Here is a 15,959-nt window from a genome sequence, read left to right as displayed (position 1 = left end):
AGACCAAGTTTCACCACAAATGAATTGTAATGTAGCCTTCTAGAGCTCACACAGTTCATGTTTGTCTATATGTGATGTCTTCATGCAAAGATTTAAGTAGAAGGAAAAAAGTGGATTTTCTGACTGAAAAATGTTACTTTATTATTAGACTACAGATTAATTTGTTGTACTGACATGGTATGTTTGACTAAAGCACAATCTCAGTCTCAAAACAGCTTTAGCCATCAAATATTTAAGTTCTTCAACGGTGATCAACCAGGGATTTTTGGCACAGAAAAATGTATTATTAGCAAAGAGTCCCAGGCATGTAGGGAAATTTAAATAGGGGCTTGCAGTGACATGTTTCTTCAAAGAAGGGGAAAGATCACCAATTCTAACAGATTTTCTATGTTAACTGCTACTAAGTCGAAATATACCAACAAAATGAAACACTTTCAGAACATCCCCAGATTTCCATACGGCCTGAAATGTGCAGGTGATGAAACCATTTTCCCTCTGGCTCACAGATATTTTGAGCCAAAAAGTTTACAGTTTTCCCCTGAGAATGTGACTTATGGAGCTAGATTACTCGTCCTGTAAAGCTAAGTGATGAAAGCCCACCTGGAGTCGGGACGACCCAATTTAAAGCTGAACTCCTACACTTTCTATTGGAAGACAGAAAATCTAGGCCAATAGCAAAAGGTTAACGTGAAGTGTAGGATGGGATTACAGCTAAGTTTGTACCCTATTGTGACTTGGCACTTGTCAGATCACATCAGGCTTGTTGTACTTAAAAGGATGATAACATGTAGACCGAGGATATATATTTTTTTTTAATGCGATAGCGCTTTCCTTATTGCAAGAATCTTCCATTTCATCCTTGCTGCGTTGATCCAGCAGTAAATTGTCTTGTTAGGTTTTAAATGCAAATAAGCAGCATGTATAGATGACTTCACAACTCCAAATGATTCCAAATCCAATGCTTGAGTTTTTAATATTTCTATTTATATCCATCGAATAAATTAGAATAATTTATACCATGGAAACAATGGTGCAATTTACCTCTATTTTGTATATTGAAATTTCAAACTGAACCACGAACAAGGTTTTACCTGGAGGCGTGCAGGGTCAAAAGCCCCTTGACTTTGAAGAAACCAACATTCACTTTTAATTTGGTTGAATTAAAATAGTACTTGACGGTCTTTTTTCAAACTCAGACTTAGTAAAAAATAATCTAAACAAAGCACATCTTACATTTGAACTTCAATGATCATGCTCTAAACGAGCAGCATTATCGCTCTGCTCTGTACATCAGACGGTTTTGGCCAATGATTTTACTTATTTTGGCAAAACAAAGAAATCAGAAAATATATTCAGGTCCAACCAGTAGACCCTTACAATTTTTTTATGTATGGCTAGCATTAGCAGGTGGGATGAATTCCCTTATGGTCCACACATATAACCGTGTACACACACGGACGCATATACATCTATTGGCACACATGCACACAGTGAGTCATGGCCCACTGTATCAGTCTGTGGGTCGCCAGGGGCTGATGGGGCCACTCAGCCATGAAAGAGGGTATGGAAGCAGAACAAGCACAAACACACATCACATGCAAGACTACAGGGAGACACATGCACATGACAACTTTTCTTCACATGCAAATTTTTGACATCTTCTCCTCTTGATTTTTTTTAGTTCAGAGTCCTTCAGCTCAGTATCCCATACTGAATTAATTCACCAGGCTCTAGAACAAAAGTTGACATCAGATCCATGACTTCTTAAACTTTAGGAATGTTCTTAACTGTGACATAATAATGAGGAATCACATGTCCTGAGAGTGTGCCACTTGTCAAATGCTGTTGAGTGTGTTTGGATTCTGTTTGTACCTGAGAAAAAAATCCTGAAACATTGGTGAATGTTTGAAAGATTACAGAAAACCTATAATACTTATATCAATATTGCTCTCTGATATCATCATACTTGCTGAATTGTCAGAGGAAGAAAATGTTTCTACATCGCCTGTCTTGCAATGATCACAGACTCTGTTGGTAGCCAGAACTTCTTGTGCCATCTTTTCTCTGATTAACTGGTTGGTGAGGATAAATCTCTGCTTTGTCAGATAATTAAGTTTGTTTTGAGGTTTTTGTGTGATTTATCCACTCTTCCAGGCATTTCTGTTGAATAGTTTTGGTATACTGTGATACTTTTTGAAATGCATTGGTATTCTGTGACTAAAGAGCGCTGGTTGTTATTTGATCAGTAAGTCTCAGAAATGGCTAAAGGGATTAATTTGGGAATTTTCTTTCTTGCTTGCATGTAACACCACTAAGAATGTTGAATTCGACCGGTGTGGCCTTCTGCTGCTGCAGCCCTTCTTCTTCAAGCTGTCGACGTGTTGTGCGTTCAGAGATGGTATTCTGCATTCCTTGGTTGTAACGAGTGCTTATTTGAGTCACCGTTGTCTTCCTATCATCCCGAACCAGTCTGCCCATTCTCCTCTGGCCTCTCACGTCAACAAGGCATTTTCACTGGATATTTTCTCTTTTTCGGACCATTCTCTGTAAACGCTAGTGATGGTTGTGGGTGAAAATCCCAGCAGATCAGCAGTTTCTGATATACTCAGACCAGCCCATCTGGCACCAACAACCATGCCACGTTCAAAGTCACTTAAATCCCCTTTCTACCCCATTCTGATGCTCGGTTTGAACTTCAGCAAGTTGTCTTGACCACCTCTACATGCCTAAATGCACTAAGTTGCAGCCATGCGATTGGCTGATTAGCGATTTGTGTTAACAAGCAGTGGAACAGGTGTAGCTAAAGCCCATAGCTCCTTGTCTGTATGGGGACAGAACATACGTGACGATGCATTTGTTGAGCATCCACCCACATAGTCTTCATGTGATGACATTAAACTGCTACACCACGTAGCCGGTTGTTGCAACGTTCAACTACATGACTTGACCCATGTTACACACTGTTGAGTAGTTCCCTTATGAGGAGCAGAAAGGGAGGAAGATGGCACTATTCTGCTGACTTTCATGCAACTAACCACTCAACTAAGAATTAACTGAGACTCAACATTTTCCACAGCCCTGTTACTTTTTGAATTTCTCTTACTTTGAATGATTATGGTTAGGAGTTAAAAAACATGTGGTTATGGTTAGAAAATGCACATGTTTATATTTAGCCTGTGAATTTGTTGAGGAATACTTCTAAATGATGACATGTTAAACCAAAGTTCCTCTTGATATTTTGCAAGTACATCGTATTACCAGATAAAGCTACAATTAGTGCATTTGTAGTGAATCTAGCTTTTGCACCACTCCCTCCTTTCTCCCCTCATCAGGCATTTTCAATTATTTTCTCAGCTTAGAAAACTTGACAGCAACGTTGATGACTTCTCGAAAATCGTTTTTAATCTTTATGAAAACATTTTTTCGAGATATTTGAAGGCTGTTAGTTGCTTTCTTCCTACTGAAATCGGTATTTACTTTTCTTTTATACTTGCAAACACAAAACTATTCCAAAATGGAGCATCTTAAAGCTACCAGACCATTAAGATCATGTGCCAAAAACTGCCAATTGTCATGTGTAAAGTAAAGGTTCCCTCAGTCACTAAGGCTTAATGAGATATTTTGATGATTATTTATGCAGGGAAAACGTTCATCAGTCACGTTGGCTGCTTGTTGCAAACTGTCATTAATTAATTTGATTTATCTTACAGTGTCTTGTGAAAATTAATCATATTGGAAATATGATTACTTACTGATACACATTGGATAATTGGACAGTGTTAATACACAATCTGCATCACTGTTATGTTACATCCCTTTTAGAAGTTTTGAACTTAATAGCTTGACAGAAAAATACAAATTGCAAATAAAACCCTGCAGGTTCCCTTTCCCTCTGGCGGGGAACTGGATATTAATGTACACCCTTATCAATCATTTTTCCTGTGATATTACGTCGAAGGATGTGTATTATCATTCAGAATATTATGCAGAAGAACTTGAAAAACATGTCAAGAACTTGACATGTCTGATATTCTTCATTAAGTTCTCTGAGTTACACGACGTTAATAGTTGCTGTATGTCTGAATCAGTCCTGCTGTCAGTGTGCATGATGTGTCCTCAATTCCAGCCTGCGTGCTCTTATGCCATGCTGCTTTATGTGCATGTGCGCGTGAGCCTCCCTCTCTCTCCAGACGACATCACTGCAACCCCGCTACCCCCACCCCACCCCTCCCCTTCACACATACACACACCAGTCCCACCCCCCTATATCCAAACTACAGTAAAGCCAATTCAAGCGATTCTCCGCAGTGCTGAAAGAGCAGAGTGAAGTAAAGAAGGAGAGCGAGGAGGAGTGAAAGAGGGGGAGCAAAGAGAGGAGAGAGAGAGAGAGGGGAGATTCGGGGAAACACGAAACAGGGATAGAGTACGTGTGTGGCAGGAGTAGTAGATTGGGTGAGAGAGAAAAGTGAAAAAAACAGCAAATTTGCTCCCCTGGCTTCTCAGTGCGCACAGCGTCTCTGCTGCCCAGTCCAGTTCCGATCATCTATTTGCTCTGCAGGGTGAGTAGCTTCTGTTGCCTTATTTTTTAAATGCGCCTCACCGAACCTTCATTATAGCCTCTCATATTTTCACCTGGTATCAGCCGACCCATTCTCATTTGCTTTAAAACCACCCACTATTTGGGCTTCTTGAGGCGAGTTCCGCGTCTTTGGTTGCGCTTGTTAGGACTTGCCTGTCTGTATGTTGGCATACATTGTTTGTTCTTTTTTTTTTTTTTTTTTTTTCCTCCTTCGTCCTCCCAAAGAAAATTAAAAAAAACAACAAAAAAAACAACAACCGAGAGATTGTATGAGAGCAGAATCTTTCTGGGTTGAGGACAGCTGTGCACTGTCTTGTTGGAAGCTGCTGATGAGTGTATCTGCACGGCTGGTTTCTCGCCTGTTAGTGGAAGAATGTGCTGCGTGGTGATTAGTGCGTTGCGTTTTGGAAGGAGCTCGCTGTAACATTGTACAGTACAGTCTCAATAGAGTCTGAAGAGCAGCGCAGTAAAGCCGCTTCGCTTCCTGAAGGATAATACAGAGAGGAAGGTGAGGAGGAGGGATGGGACGAAGTGTGTGTGAGGATGATGTGATTGTGCCACTATCTGTGAGAGGGGGAAATGAGAGGATTTTGGGAGCGACCAGGAGCGAGGCAAACGTGTGAGCACATTCGTGTGCGTGTGTGTCCCCTCTAGAAAACTCTTGGCTTCTTGTTGGGGAACCCATCCTCTGATACTGTTCCAATAGACTGCAGTACTTATTACGGAGTCTCTTTCTTTCTTCATACAACACACATTTGTAATATATCTGCGTGTATATTAGAGGGAAAGTGAAAGCCCTTTTCCTTTCTTAATTTCTTGGGATTTCCAGTAGGTAGGCTACCTCGGTAATTAGGGCCAATAGAGAGAGAGAGAGAGTTAGACAGGGATCCTGCAATGAAGTACTTATGAACAGTAGACGTCCCCCAGCCCAAATAGCACCATCACCACATAACTGTGTGGTTATTGTGTAAATGTAAATGCCACTACTGCATTTACTATCATCACTGAAAAATACATCTGCACCCACATGTTAGCCTTTGGCAATGTGAACAACTGCTATTATTATTATTAGGTTTGAGAATATCAAATGTAGGGGCTCCACAATCAAATTACCGCCACATATAATAATAATAATAATAATAATAATAATAATAACTTGGACTTATATCGTGCCTTTCAGGGTACCCAAGGTACATATAATGTCACTGCAACATTTTTGTTAGCAGTATGACCAGTGGCGTATGGAGAAGTGGGCAGAGTTTTCACATGTGAATGTTTTAACTATTGTTTTACTCCACCTAACTTTTGAGAAGTTTCACTCTGTTTTTCAATGAATCAATTGATTAATTAGACTTTATATGTACAGCACGTTTCATGCAAACTGAATGCAGCACAAATTGCTAAGTGTAAAAGCAAGAAAACGTTAAAACAATTAAAAGAAGCATTAAAAAAGACTGCCCGACTTCAACTTTAAATGATGCTGCATTTGCCTGCCTCACAAGTGGAAAGTTGAAACTTTCTTGCTGTTAGCATCATAGGTCAGCATTAAATATATAGTAGACTTAACATTAGAAAAAAATGAGCTAATATCGCTCTACCAGCACTTTGTTTAACGTTTTGCGACCCAAGTAGGAAATCTGGCTACTAATAGATGTTCTTTAATTTGTTATCAGTCGGACGTTGCTCTCTCATATAGCGGCGTGTTCCAAGAGTACTAAAGATCTTAAAAGAGGCAGACGCTGAGGAAGACTGGAGTCACTCCATGCCCTGAAATGATCCACCTGAATAGAAGTGTAAATCAATGAATTAAAAAGGAACTTACTGTTATTTTGACCAAAGCATGTTACAGACCAGGGCTTCAAGAAATTGTGTCATCAAGTAAAAAAGTGGGCATAATAGAAATAATAATAATAATAAAGAAAACTCATTACAAGGAACTTCAGGACTGAGGAAACACTGATATTTAGATCTCATAAAACTCGTAGAATTGCCATGGGGAAACACCAGAGGCAGATAAGACCATTGCAAAACTGCCAAATTGTAAAAGTTACTAGAAACATAGAGATGATAGCAATTAAATAAAATAAGTTTTGTAAAAAAAATTAAGTAAAAAAGTTCTGAGACCGCACTAAAAGTTCAATTGATATAATATTGTCAATATGATGTACATAGAGGTAAAAGCAGATAGAAATAACAGATACATTAACAAATAACTCAAATTGAGTTTAGCAATGGTTATTTGTAGCGTTGTGTACTTTAAAAGTAAAATTCTTTTATTAGCAATTCGGAAAGCTTAGCATTAGAATCTGCTTCTGATCTCATTTGATTAAGCCAGGGTTACATACACAGAGTGTACTTGTACAATTCATCCATACATGCTTATAAGAGTGACCAAAAAAAATGAAGTATACCCTTCAGCTATGTGCGATGCAGGAAAAACATTAATGAGTGATTAGTTTCTGTGCCACATAAGTGACTTCTCGTCTCAGCCAGATCACCCCTAGAAACATTTTCCGGCTGCTTCTGCACAAACATTTCAACAATGTAAATACTTTATGTTTTCTAGGTTCTATTGCAAATCGAATATTGATTTATGAGATTTATAAGTCAACTTTATTGTCTTTGGTTTGAATCTGGATAGCACATTTTATTCTGTACATGATTTAGCCACTTTTCTGTGTCTCACTGCTCAATCGAACCTAAGAAACCAAATAAAAAAATAACAAAATCAATATTTGAACTATCAAAAACTCCAGGTTTTGGTGTCAGTCCCTTAGTCAATACCAAGGAATTGTTATAGCATTGCCAGTTTCTAACAGCATACAAGCAATCCAGCTCAACATACCGGTTCTGCTTTTTGAATGAAATAAAGAGTTCTTCATGAAAGGTATGAATAGGGCACTGGTGGTTTGATGCAGGCAAATGCCCTGTACAGTGAAGGTCGGATATATTGGACAGCTATTTACCTAATTACAAATATGTCTGTGGAGCGCTTGTAAAAGAGGTGAGGTATCTCCATTAGCTGCTTTCTGCAGTTAGGGTAAATAAATCTTACAGGAACCTCAGGTGTTTAAAAAGGTGACTGACGATAACAATGGCGGGGTCAGTTCCGCGACAGTTACTCAATAGACTGTGAAGCATTTCAAATCTGGCAGAGAGATGACAGCATATCATTGCCGTTATTGGAGAACCCACAGTTTCTGCAGAACTCATCAAGGTCAAGGTAGCCAAGAGCATGAAGATAAAAATCAATTGAAAACTTGTCAATTTGGCTTAGCCAAACACAAACCTCATCCTTGTGAAAATTCAAGCATCAAAGATTTAATTGTCGATTTTAGATTTAGTTGTTGGAAAGGCCAGAAGTCCAATATGAGCAGGTGTTGTTCTTGAATAATGAAATTATTGCACAAGAATTGCATTCAATATATAAAAATAAGATTGAAAAATGTACAAAGTCAAATAAGTACATTGTACATTTGTCAATCTGTAGTTGAAATGACAGGATTCACCCAAGTCTCAGAGTGAAGAACCAGATGCCAACAAAATAGAGACAAGGTTTGCTTTAAGAACATAATGGACTAACAAATTAGATTATATTCGTAGGGCCTGGAGAGACCTTGAATCGACAAAGCTATGCACCAGTATTCAACAGAGCAGTTGATGCTGGAAACTGTGTTTTCTGTGTTGGCATGAGTGTTATTTCACCCAGAATTAATCTGGACAAACAAAACTGTCACATTCAAGCAAACTTACAGTACATTATTTATTTGCATTATCACAATACATCATCTCATGTCTAATGAATGACTAAAGAATTATGTAATGCCACAAAAAAAAAAGGCAGTTATTTAACCGTCCCACTAAGTGGACACGTTGCAATTAAAGGAGTAAAAATGATATATATATATATATATATATATATATATATATATATATATATATATATATATATATATATATATACATTATGAGATTAAAAAGATGACATACCTTGTGAACATTGTGTTGTGTAGTTAAGCACAATTATATAAAAACAATGTCACATGACACACGTGGAAATATAAACCTGTGTAACTGAATATGATGAAATTTTGCATCAGTGTATTAATGAGAATTCTCACTGCTGAAGGAAAAAAAAACTTTTTTATTTGACCTATGAAATATTTCCCAAAAGGCCATGTTTTAATTGTTTTTAGTGCTTATTTATATACATTCACATTACCCTTACACTAAAGTTATTGGTTGGTTACACAAACAGACTCCATTGTTGCACGACACTGACAATTATAAGGGCTCGAATTTAAGCTTTGTGAAGAAATTGAACAGTTTCCTTCGCAAACGAAATTCTTTGTCAACCTGAGCAAATGTCCTTGATGTCCTTTCATAAGGTTTGGATTGAAGATTAATGCTTTTGAAACTGTAATATTGTGCGAAATTGTATGCAGTTTTGGTCTTCTGAGTGGACATAGTGGAGGTCAAAATTGAGATGATGAATGAAAGTGGGCTTTGATCAGTAGAGTAACGGTACAATAGAGGCAAGTGGGTATGAAGGTTATAGTTGCATGATGTGCTTTTTCTTTTACTGAGACATGAGCAGGTCTTAAAGCTAATATTCCTATTTCGTGCGTGTGAATAGTGCATATTTTTGATGTTCGACAAACATGGGATTGGTAAAACATAAAGTAATGGTTCCAATATTTACTTCCTTTTGAGAATGTGTCCCTTTGTTCAATTCATCAGTTAAAGTGTGTATAGTTTGGGCCTGCCATTTGACACAGATACCAGGAATGGCAATTAAGTGCATAGCCTAGGTAATGAACCATCGCTGGTGTCAGTTGTTGAATAACAGAGAGAAAAGTACACATTGTGCATACAGTGTATACCATCAATGTGACAGTGTGGTAATGGGACACCATGTTACAGAAACTCACAATTTTCAGGTGTTCTCCATCAACCAATTCAGATATTGGAGAGGTTAGAGGCGATGATGTTTCTCATGCTTCTCATTAATCAGACGTGTGAAATTGGACGATCAAAGTAGTCTGCATGTGTCAGACTCTTTGATCGAGTGATGTTCAAACTTTGTCTTCATGCAACAAAACCAATATTCACCCTCTAGGTTGGATCCTGTCGGGAACAAGCTGACATCCTAAAACCAAAGTAATTTTCCCAAAAAGATGCTGAATATCAGGGAAACTTTATCAATCTGTGAATGGTGCACAGTTAGTATTTTCCCTTCCAAGCCAAATGTGACCTCAAACACACATGACACAACATTTAAATGTGATGAAGTTATTTCTTTTTTTTAACTTTAGGACTTTGTGAAAGCTGCTCTGCTCTTGTACAGCCACACATAACACTTGGTGTGTGTCACATAGTGTATGTGTGTGAGGTACAAGGACTTCCCTCTGTTTTTGGGCCAAGGTCTTTCCCTTTATTCTCCCTCATCTATCTCTGCCTTTCCCCAGCACATTACTGTAAGCCATTCGGAAACACTCCCTCATCTTCTCTGGTGTCATTTTTTTTTCTTTTTTAAACCAGCTACATAAGCTAATTATCTTTATCAGCCCAGCAGTCATTCTATAGGATGAGTGTTTGTTTCCCAAAGCTTTCATTGCCCTAAGTACTTCTTTGGGGAATGAGAATCTTCTTTGGCTCTTGAGGCATGTTTCAGTTAAATACCCAGACATGTTTTAGAGCATGTTGATGCAATATTTACATGATATCTTGTTTCTGGCATGTTAGGAGCAAATGTCCTTTTCTCATTCACATCTCTCTCTCTCAGCATGTCTTCTCTGTTTCTTCCTCTCTTTCTTCATTCCTTCTTAGCTTAATGCCTTCAGCATTCAGTTCATTTCTACTTTTCATATTCTACCCAAAATCCTTTTGCCTGTTTTTTATGTCTCATAGCATAGCTCACAAATTTCTTTCTTTTTTTATACTCCCTATCACATTTATTTTAAGATTTTCTCACATGAGATCTATTTGATCTTTTCCCTTTCCGATTACTTCCTTTGCTCTTTTCATCATTCCAGCCTCCGTGACCCCCCTGCCCTCATCATCTTGTCTTCCATTCTTGCAATCTTTAAATATCATCTCTTTTCCTGCCAGTTGGCACAAGTCTCTCCCTGCTAAAAGAGGGACATATTGCCTTCTCAACAGAAAACAACACACCCACCTCACCCCCAATGCTAGCAAACAAACCTGGGAACGCCATCTGTGGAGCCCCGCTTGGCACCATAGGATGTGTAATTTCATGGTGTTCAGCAGTTGCTTTCCCTTGCTCCGCATTGACCCATAGTTGATGCTAAGTCTTTCATCTCTGTGTCGTGTTTCTCTTTTTATGTCTTTGCCACTTCTTAGTTGTACAGGCCAAGATGGCAGTCTCTGAGGGTGTCTGACAGCAATATTGGTGACGAGGGTTTTGTTTTTGGAACATGTTTCTCGTGAAAGTGTAGTTCTATGCTTGTTTTCTTCCAATCTGACCTGTTTTCAGAGTTGTGATGCGAATACTTTACATTCACTGGTGTGACTAATTGATCAACTTTGTTACTGTTTTTAAAAGAGATTATTTCACAAAATTAGCTAAAACGTTCAAGCATGTTTTTTTGAAGATTATAAAAGTACCACCAAAAAAATCTCACCAAATTATGAGCAATATTTCCTCCACCAAACGTCACCCGCATAAGTCTGGAGTGTAATATGGAAAAAAAATATTAACTTCAATTTAAGTCATTAGGAAGGCCAAATCCCCATTAATATTATTGAGAGCATAACTTTCACTGGTTTGACTGTAGCTATGTGGATTGACCTATATTTTTTCCACTGAAAGTGATGGTTGCTCCATTTTTTTTATTCATTTTATTTACAGCTGCATTTCCCTCAGCCCAATTTGACCAATGATTTCAACAGAACTCGCTTTCAAAATCAAAGTTAAAGTCCCAGGACATTTATTGTTGAAGTTTCCAATAAATAATGAATGTCAAGTTTTTGTCTAATGATGCATTTACCATATTTTTGTGATAGAATTTTTCAACACATACGAATCCCTACTTATTACTCAACTTGTATGTGATTAACTATCTCAGTTTCTCCAGCTTGTCTATCACACTGGACCACAGTTGTAATTAAGAAGCGCAGTTACCAACACAAACATACCACCCTCATGATCAATAAAGAGGACTGGTGAAAGGAGATAAAAAAAGAAGAAATCTCTCATCTCTCTGACTGTACTGCACAGTGAGCTCTTTATTAAGTAGATTTCTGGAAATTAATTCAGATGTACAATGCTTCTGATTAAGTTAACTTATCTTCACACCTACACTGACAATCCTGTTTTAATGTATTCATTAGTAATGCACACTCATTCATTAAGTTGGACTACACTCAGTGTGCTTTAAAGCCTCCAGTAAAAGAGAGAAGGAAAGAAAAAAATATTAACAGTGAATCAACATGTAATCGTGGATTTGCTCGGGGTGTATTGTGGAGCCAGTTGCTTTACAATAAAGTGTAAAAACAGAGGATGAATTCTTACCCACAGCAATGTACAACGTTTACTTTGAAAACCACAGAGAAGGGGTTCATTTGGTGATATCCTCTGTGAATCTTTAAGCAGACTCGGATTGAAAAATAAAAATAAAACACGTACTTATGTACAACAGTAGAACAGAACAAATAATGAAGAAAAATAAAAATAGGCCCGGTGATCAAAGAGCAATATAACTGACCAGGACGTCCGACATCTGTTCTGTTTGAAGCCTCTGTCCACATTTAAAAGAAATAAATACTTTGTATTGACGCTTGTGTTGAACAGGAGATTTGTACATAGACTTAACACATAAGACAAAATATCGACTGGTCGACAGCATGCTGGGAGCAGTCACAATAATCAATTTTTTTTTATTTTCTTCTTAGTGATAATAGTCTATGCTTAAATGGCAGCGAGATGCTCCTGTGAGGTGAGGTCTTTGAACAAAAAGCCAAAACGCTGAACAGAAGATAATAATCGAGAGGACCTTTTTAGAGAAAAAAGCAAAGGAAAAATATATTTATAAAATATATTTGCATTTTAGCAATAATGCTCAGAATTAATGCTTTTTTCCCCCACAAATGGTTGAAGTGACACTGATGGTAAAAGTATGAATTTTGAAAAAAGCAATAATCATTACTAATACTTTCTTATTAGCATTGCAAACCTAATCCAAGTTTTAGAGTTGGTTTAGATAGGTTACTTCCAGCAATTTTTAATAAGACAGATTATAGTTTGAGAGCAATTTGCTCTACTAAACGGTAGAGCAAGATGTTTAAGGGTTAAACATGAACACTGAATTTCAGGATCTGAAATTAGTTTAATAATTCTTGTCAAGATACAATTAGAAAAATGTAAATGTGCAAACCAAGAGAAACATGCCTGGTAGAGAGAAAGAAAAAGAAAGTGAGACTTTTTTTTTTTTTTTTTTTTTTTTAAGGGAGAAAAAATGTGCCGTAAGTGAGGAGAATCAGAGTAGTTTATCATGTTCAACTGAGGATTTCAGCACCCCAGCGGTGGACAGCTCCCCAGTGTGCCCGACTGTAAATTATCCTCTATTTGAATTTTTCCACCAATTTATTACAAAAGTTATATTTATGCTAAGGTTGACATGTCTTTCTCAGTACTTCATTTTACATTTCAGAAGCTTTTTTAAAAGCAATTTTAACTACACGTCGATAAGAGCGTATGCTGTTGGACATCCACCAAAGTTAATGGACTGTAGTGCAAATTGGCTGAAAATCTGTCGTTTGTCCATATATACAGGTCAAAGAACAAAGTCTCATTTATCAATTTTAGTTGAATGACTTGCACACTTCTTCTGAGGAAACTTTCATGAAATGATTGGCAAAATATTAAAAATGAGCAAAGTGACCTACTTCACACACTGACTTGAGAAAAGCCAAGAGTTTATTGCTGCCAACTGATTTATATGAAGCATATTTGTCCTTTGAGTGGAAAAACAAACATGCTGTAGATCATTTTCTTAATAACTCAGTGAGCTATTAGCTCAAAAATACCATTACATCACCATTACTTATGAAAACTTAAAAAAAAAAGATTTTAATAACTGTTATCAAAGTACATTAAAATGTTAAATAACTACTGTGTTAAAAAAAAAGTCCCATGTGATAGCTAATCAGTTCTTAACAACTGCCTTCATCTATTTTTTCCTCCTCCAACAAATCAGCTACACATTTTCTGCTCTTCTCGCTCCATTGATTTGTTATTTTGTCAGACTTTCCCTTTTTTTCTTCCAGCCAGTCTCTCTTAATTTCCCCATTTTATTCCATCGTTCTTATTGGTCTCTCCTTTACATCATTCCACCCTGTTCCTTTATTTATCCTTAACCCACGTTTCTGACATCTATCCTTTTATTATCATCCCTCTATTTTCCACTTTGTTCTCTTCAATCCATCTGCCATTTACTCCATCTCCTTGAACTTTCTTGCATATCCCAAAAAGCCCCCATCCTCTTGTTTTCCCCCCCATTTTCCTCTCAGTTCACCTTTCCCACATGGGTACCTCAAATTGTCTGTTCCGAAGCACCACTGCTCCATCCATTGGTAATTCATCACATTGTCTCTGCTCCTGGGTTATCCCTGCACACACACACAGAGTTAGTTAGCAGCCGATGCAGCCTGGGAATTGTGGTAATATTCTCAAGGCTTAAGCTACAAAGAAAAACTCATCCCAGCCCATTTGTTGTCTGCTATCTCAGCAAACACAAGCCTGGTTCAGTGTGTGTGTGACTGCTTGTATTACTCATGTTGTAAGGAGAAAAATCTGTTTACACAGTCATATTGTGGGGTCTCTTTTCCCATTTGGGGACAAGTAAAACTTTGCTAAAATGGAGTTCATTAAACTTGTGACTATGACCAATTAAGACTTGGTTTAAGTTTAGAGTGTGGTTAGATTTTAAGATAATGTGGAGGTAATGGCTAAAGTTAGACTTGTTGTGATTATGATTGAAGTTGGTCTCAAAGGAACAAACTTTAGTGAGTGTAAGCTGCTGTGTTTGATTGACATTTGTTGTAATTTAGTGCTATATAAATAAAACTAAATTGAATTGAAGCGGTCAAAGCAGGAAGAAAAGCAACAAAAGGCAACAAAAGGAAAATAATTTGGACTGTGTGAATGCAATAAATAATCTGATCGACATCACTTCACATCATTAAAGCATGATGATAGATCTGACTACGTACTATTGTGTATTCTATTAAATGAATGTCCTTCAGGTGTAATCTTGAAGCATGTGAGAACATGTCAGTGTCTTCCTCTGTCAGATGCAACACTGGCTATTATAGTTGCTCTATGTACATTTTCTAACATAGTTTATTGGTTGGGAGACTGTTCTTTCACGTGTAGATTTCTTATCTCGGAACCTAACCCTAAAGCAAGTTAGGTTTTAAGCATAAGTTGCAATAAGAAGTGAACCAGCTTTGTGATAGTGAAAATCCACAGCTGAACCTGAAAATACCTTTCTAAGCCACTAATCCTCCTGCATAGCACAGGCCCCAGGATTCAGTCACTAATTACCACACCTGCACTTCATTACTCATTACCTCCCTCAGTATATAAAGTTCCAGGTTTTCATTTAAGCTATGTCAGACTGTCATCTTTGTTTTTGGTTGTGTGTCGGGCCTCCTCACGTCAAGTTACATTTGCTCATGGTTGCATAGACTCCTTTGAATTTCCTGCCATTGCAGCGCTCTTGGTTTTGTTTAATATGGTTTATTTATTTTTACTTTGCCTGCCTGTCACTTGAGATTGAGTCTGTGTTTGGGTCCTCTTCACTACCTTAACACACAAATCCAGCATGCCCAAACCTTCCATGACTTGCACATTTAGCACTGTTTGCATAACAGTAGCACTGTGTCTATCACAAAGCATGGAAAAGAGAGAAAAAAAAGCTGTGTTATTTGCTAAGGTAATTTATTACTTTAGCAAAAATAAAAATGCATTGTTCTGAAAAAAAAAAAAAACATAATCTCCAAAGGATTCACAAATCATATCTGAATGGGACTTGATGTCAAAGGAGCCTCTCTCAGTGTATTTTGGCTTCACGCTGACTCTATTAATCTTATACACACAACTTAAAACGTGCAGGCAAAATGACTAAAATCAATCTTTGGGAATTCTGTCACTTAATAGCAGCATTTCCTGGTCCCGAGGACCTGCTGACCTTTTTATTTTTTTTAGATGTTCCTCAGCTCTAACACACCTGGCTCCATTGAGTGGGTCATTAACAGTCTGCTGCAGAACTTGATGACAAGCTAATAATCTCTCATCTAAATCAGGTGCGAGGCAGGAAGGAAAAATCAAATATGCAAGCTAGCGAATCACACGAAC

At 37.6% G+C, this 15,959-nt stretch overlaps 1 protein-coding gene across 1 annotated transcript in view; it reads left to right on the top strand.

The window, feature by feature from the left end:
* The first annotated feature begins 4,310 nt into the window (after positions 1-4,310).
* LOC142368092 (voltage-dependent calcium channel gamma-7 subunit-like) overlaps positions 4,311-15,959 on the top strand; it is a 43,247-nt gene continuing 31,598 nt past the window's right edge. Inside the window, exon 1 of the mRNA XM_075450152.1 lies at positions 4,311-4,559. The gene's annotated coding sequence lies outside the window, so the exon portion shown is untranslated. The remainder of the gene's footprint in view (positions 4,560-15,959) is intronic.

This window comes from Odontesthes bonariensis, chromosome 18 (genome assembly GCF_027942865.1).
Source record: "Odontesthes bonariensis isolate fOdoBon6 chromosome 18, fOdoBon6.hap1, whole genome shotgun sequence".
In the NCBI taxonomy this organism is placed as follows: Eukaryota; Metazoa; Chordata; class Actinopteri; order Atheriniformes; family Atherinopsidae; genus Odontesthes; species Odontesthes bonariensis.
The sequence above is the reverse complement of the archived record's forward strand: the minus strand, read 5'-3'. Positions and strand labels throughout refer to the sequence as shown.